Raw genomic sequence first — 6,693 nt, 5'->3', positions numbered from 1 at the left:
TCAGAGGCTTGAACCTCTATTTATAGATGTACATAGGATAGATTTTCAAATGCTTATTAAAAGCATTCTTCCTTGAGAATACTACACCGCCCTTCATAAATGGGCATCCACGTAACAAATCTTATCTCAACAGCATTTATGAAATTTAGTATATTTATCGGTTATTAAATTAATTTTTTTATGGAACTTGATTAAATTGGGTTTTATACTTTAAATATAATCAACTAGTTATTAAACTATCATTATACTTAAGTATTGACTAAAGTACGAAATTCAATTGATGTGAATTTAATATTATTTTTCTCAATCATTTTTAACTTGTTTAAAAATTCTTTAAATATAAAGTTGTACAATTAGATAAAAAAAATAGTTAAACATTTACGTAGGACTGCACATGAATCGGATAATATCCGCGATAATTATTCACATCCGATCCGAATTTTGTAGATATTATCCGATCCGCACTATGGTAGGATTGGATTGCGGATTTGGCAGTGATATTCGCAGATCCGATCCGCAAATCCGCATATCCGCACATCACATATAAATAGCATAGTTTAAGAAAATAAACCCTAATGTGATATGAATTTTAGTGTGTTGTTTTATGAATTTTATGATATCTTGTTTTTTATTTTTTATGTTGTACTTCAACTTAGAATAATTAAACTTAAATCTTGTGTTGTTACTTTTTTTTGTTATTTAAGTGAATTTTTATTGATAATATTTTAAAATTAAATATGTTTAAACAGGTGAAAAATAAATTTTTTTTTTGTAAAAATAGCCAAATAGAATTTGAAAATATTTTTTTTAATTATGTGGATATACCCGATATCCGATCCAATCCGATTCGCATATCAGATCGGATTGGATCCAGCCTGAAAAATTGCAGATATCATATCTGATCCGATCCGTATGCAGGCCTACATCTACAAAAAAAAATTTTAGATCTTATATATGATCAATTAAGACACAGACAAAATTGATCATAAAAAATTTAAAAGTAACTTGTAATGAGATTGAAGCTACTACTCAACTAATAGAATTCGGAGGAAGCAATAATGATGAGACAAAGAAGAAGATTATGATAAAGATGGGGAAGCTTAAAGCGAAAATTCAATATTTGAGAGTGTGATTTCTTATGTTTTCTATGGGTTTGATAGTATGTTTCAATGAATTTCTTGTTAGTGTTTAGGGTGAACTAGGAGCTAAGGTAGAAGAGAAAAATGATTTAAGGTTGAATCTGTCTTCTTTTTGAGTCGTGTAATTGTTGACTTTTGTATGAAATGAGAATAAAAATTTTGACAATTATAAATAATCACGGTTGTTTTACAATTTGACATATGTGACTCTTTTTTATTTAAAATGTGACAGATATGACCATTTTTAATTAAAAAAATTGACATATGTAGATTGAAATGGTGAATTAGATATCAAAAGTAACACTTGTAATAACATCTAATTGACACCCAACCAAACTGTTTTAACAATACTAAATATATTCACACTACCTAGTAACACAATTAGGTTGAACTATAATCCAAGGAAATTACATAATCCAAACCAGCATTAAAATTAAAAGTAACAAACATGAGAAGTTTTCTTTTCAAAGTCTAATGACCATTGTTTAAGCAAAAATAACAAAAAAAAAAAAAAAGTAAAAGTGTTCAATCACATCTATAAATCACCCAAAAAAATATATATATAGCACTAGAAATCACAAGCATCATCAAGTTGAGGTAGAATTGCTGCTGTCATTGGAGAGTATATTACTTGAGTTAGGTGTTTGGGCTCTAGAACAAAAAACTGACCTTTTTACTTTGGTTGATATTCCTCCCATATTCGGATTAGGCATGAACTGCATAAATCTTCTAGTGGTGCCAACAGTAGGGAGAGATAGGTTTGTAGATGGTGGTAGAGGCCCTAGTTAGAGGTGGTCTAATAGCAGGAGATGGTACAAATTTAGTTTGAATAACATGTTGCAACTACAAGAAATTGACAACATTTTGGTTTAAATAGGTTAGATGTATTAACTTGTGGGACAACAACCTGGGACCTGGAAGCTTCAACATCTGCAGATTCAAGTGTTTCCTCCCAGTTCATCTCTTGTTACCTTGCTTCATCGTCATCTAATACTGTTGCGACTGGTGCTTGTTGTGCTGTTTCTGGTTGAGCTGATGCATCTGCTGCTGCTGCCATATCATTTTTTTTGTCAACACAAGTTCTGGAATTATGATCAGTCTACAAAAAAATATAAAAATAAATAAATCTGTCAGCATTTAATACTAAAATAATTAAAACGCTAAAGCTAACAAACATGTATACCTTATGACAATATTTGCAAGTAATCTCTGCATATTTTCTCTTTGTTTTTAGGTGCATCAAATCTGGTGTTCCTTTTCTACTTAGATCTATGAATAGGTCTCTTGTACACATGTAGTAAAATAATCTAGGTAGCAATTTTTTTTCAAATACTCTTCGCTTGGAACCAGCTGAATTATATGCTCCAACTGATAACCAATTGTGAGCATACTCCTCAGGCCTTTTATTTTGGTAACATGCTTGCAGAGAAGTCCAGTGAGTTGTCTGAATCTACAGCTACAAGTCCTTCTTCCAAAGTACACATTTACTTTTGCAGGCAAGCATTATACCTCATATACATCATCATTATCGTCTCCAGTTGGAACTAGATACCAATGATTGTGTTTTCGCTTTCCCTTTCCAGCTTACATTGTTGTGTTGGGATGATCGTACCCATGTAACCAACTAGTTCTTTCTTGTTCCTGGCTAAGATCCTGAAAACATAGCATTTTACCTTTTCAAGCATTGTAATTATTGGTTTTCTCCTTATTTTATTAATCTTGGAATTGAAAACCTTGCAATTATTGTTTGTAATGTTATCTATTTTTGGACACTCGCTGAAATGTGATCTACTTCACTGGCTGGACAGAATCTTATACTAGTATTTCCATGCATGAGCATTCATCCATCCAACTCTAGCCATGGTTTCTTCGAAATCTTGGGAAGTTGTTGCTTTGGCATAATTAAACAAGGCAATCTTGAATTTCAAATCTTTTTATTGCTTGGAGTGAACAAAATCTATGATGAGTTTTAAGAAAGACCTTCTGCAAGGTAGGAATAAGACCCTGCAACCAACTTCATTTCATTGTTTAATCTCATAAGTCATAAATAGTCACTTAATTGTTCAGTGCCCTTATAAAATAAAATCTAACTATAAATTATTTTAAAATTCTTCAATCTAAACACATTAATTGAAGTGTAATTCCAGTAACAAACACAATGTAGCAATAAAACATATATAGGTAGAAGTGGAATGATAAATCATAATAGTTGATAGTAATTAACAACAGATAGGTTAGAAACTTACTTTTTGTTGGTCTGACATGAAATTGAAAAAATTTGATCGTTGATCCCCCTAAGTCTTCTTGTAGCAACTTTAAAAACCACTTCCAATTGTCTTTTGTCTCAGACCTCACAACAGCATTAGCAATTGAATATACATGGTTATTTGCATTCTCACCTTATTGCAGTTAGTAATTATCCTCCATAGTACCCTTTAAGGAATCCCCTATTCAATCCTATGAAAGCTAAGAAGCCCTTTTACATGCAACCAAATAGATATATATCCTCTTAAATAGATATTGATCATTCGGCTAGACAGTTGTCTCGATCCGAACATTGAATCTATGGTTTCTTTTTAAAATCTCTTGAGCATAATCCCTCAACATAGCCTATTGGGCCTTTTTAGAGCCTTCAACTTTCTCCTTAGCCTTCTCCATCGCCTTATATATATTTTTCTCATTTACATGGGCATCATATTCAGTCTTGAAAAAATCTCTAGCCTCCTTCACAATTAGGGTTAGTTGACTCCTAATCTTGATTTCAAGTTCATCCACTACCCATTTTTCATCAGCTAACTTACAGTTTCAGTTTCTATGACATGTGTGCTCATTGATGAATGTCTTTATTTGGTAACTTACTAGATGATTCTTCCTTGCACAATAAACTGACCATGGACAGTTCTCATCATAGCATATTGCCTTCACTCTCTTCCGATCCACCCTTAGGAAGAAAACATTATGCTCAAGGTGGATGTTAAATGTCTTCACAATTTTTTTGAAATCTTCCATTGTAGAAAATTTCATTCCATCCTTTAGTCCCACTTGGTTGACTGGTGCATTTGCATTTTTCTAAGAATACACTAGTTGCTGGTCCTCTTCATCATCATTGTAATAGTTTTCATCTGAACAATGAATCCATCTAAAAGATAGACTTATTGTTTGGTAGAATTTTATTGAAAATATTTAATAAGTCGCACTAAATGAATTTTTGTGTATGTAGTTTATGTGGTTATGGATCGATGACTCAAAGAAAATTCTGTACTTGACCAAATTACATGTGCATTTTTGGTAATAAACATGTCATAATTATTTGGTTCCATGTGAATAATAAATCTGTCGAAAAATAGGCTTATTGTTAAAGAGAATTTATTATTAACTTACTGTACTAAAAATACCATTTATAAATTAATATTTCTATACAAAATTTAAATATAATATTGTGTTAGATATTTGTAATGAGCCCACTATTATATGAATTTTATTCATATATAATATAAAACTTCTACGAACATATTCTATTTTAAAGTTATATTTGTCAATGTTAATCTATTTTTAATAAACGGAATTATTTTTTTGGAATTGAAAAAGAATGCAATGATCGGTCTTAGCTATATGGATTTAGAGATTGTATTAAGGATTGAACAACCCGATCCCTTTATGGATAAAATCTCATACGCGGGAATGTTCAAGTCGCATAAATCTTATAATCATAAAAAACTAAAATTCTAAAAAATGGATACTATACCTAAAATAAGGGTTGCTACTGCAAAGAATTTTTCTTAAGAAATAGAAAAATATTTTGTTAAAAGCGATAAAATTAAAACAACTATATTGGTCAAACTTAATTTCAATAAAGCATATATGAAAATATAAATGAGTATATCCTATAAATGTCTTTACTTGTTTCGAAATTAAATGTGATGTTATCAGTGGGTAAGAGAAGGGGATTGAATTTTAGCTTCCTTTTTTTTTGAATATTACTTTTAGCTTTCTCAAGAAAACTTTGGAGATATTTTTCTTTTTGTCTCGTGTCGAGTTGAGAGACACTTTATTTTTGTCTCCTGAGTAACAGAACCAGAAGTGAAGTAGAGAAGAAGTAACACACATATATATCCTGGTTCAGCTACCTAGTGCAATGTAGTCTACATCCAGTCTTTGTCAAAATTATGATGGAATTTCACTAGCTTTTTTAACACATTATATACACCAATATTTTTCTAAGATCTTTCCAATCCTATCTGGGACAAATCGGGATTCTAACCCAATCTGAATTTGACTAGACCTCAATCTAGCATTCACCAACAAAGTGCTAACCCAACTTGCAAGGGAATCCCCACAAAATCATGAAACAAAATAGAAAGATATACAAAGAAAATCTGAGACATCCAATGGCTTTTTCTCCTAGTTTAACTCACTATCTTTTACCTCTCATTAGTTTTTGCTTACAAATTTCACCATATTTGCCTTTTTCAATGAGACTCGGACAGATTAAATTGAGAAAATTAAAATACTAAATGAGAACCACAAAAGAGAAGAACTCAAGAGCTTAAGAAGCTATGAGAACCGAACCATGTGCTCTGTTCTACTCTCTTGCCTTCAACCCTTAGCCGTTCACCCTTATTATAGAAGAGTGAAGCTTCCAAGGTTGAAGCTAGTTCAAGGTTCATAGTGTCTTCTTCACCTTCACAGAGCTTGCAGCGGCTTCGTTAGTAAAGAGAGAGAAATCCGAATATGTTGCATGCAACTCACCCATTCTCTCTCATCTTTTTTTTCAAACTTCTTTAAGCTAGACCGTTGAGCTTTGTGTAAGGTCTCAGATTTTTAAAAATTAAATAATTAGTTATTTATGTGTCATTATATTTATTGAGATTTTGTTTTTAAGAACATTATTTTATCAAAAATAATTAAATAAAATTTTATGATTATTAAAGTTTAATTTAATTATGACTTATTCTAATAGTTTGAATTATTTATTAAAAACTATTTTGGTAAAATAAAATTTAAATTAATTTTTATAAATATCATTATTATTATTATTATTATTATTATTATTATTATTATTATTATTATTATTATTATTATTATTATTATTATTATTATACTAAAAATATGAGACTCGAACCCGCAACCTCTTAAATGAGTATGAGAAGACTATGCCATTTGAGCTATAACTCATTGGCCATTATTATTATTATTATTGAGAACAAGGAAAATATATTGAGAATGTGGCTTTTATGCATAAATGCATACGGGCTTGCTACACATACAAGCAAAAACGGCCTACAAGTATTATAAGTTGGCCCAACCCATAAAAAATACACGCGCACTCACTCACTTTGAATGGAGTGTCATTTACACGCGCGCAACTCAACGGTTGCGCTTCGCAAAAAGCTCTCGTTATGGCGCGCTCTTCCACTTCTCCTTCTTCGAAGAAAACACAAACCGTCCATTTTCGAACAACATTCCAAACTGAAGAGATAGAACTCGTCGTGAAGATTAGAACTCTCCATCAACACAAGATAGAAATCTCCATCAATAATTTCCGGAAAAAACG

Source organism: Arachis ipaensis, chromosome B2 (genome assembly GCF_059453495.1).
Source record: "Arachis ipaensis isolate K30076 ecotype BB chromosome B2, ASM5945349v1, whole genome shotgun sequence".
In the NCBI taxonomy this organism is placed as follows: domain Eukaryota; kingdom Viridiplantae; phylum Streptophyta; class Magnoliopsida; order Fabales; family Fabaceae; genus Arachis; species Arachis ipaensis.
This window is presented reverse-complemented; position numbering follows the sequence as displayed.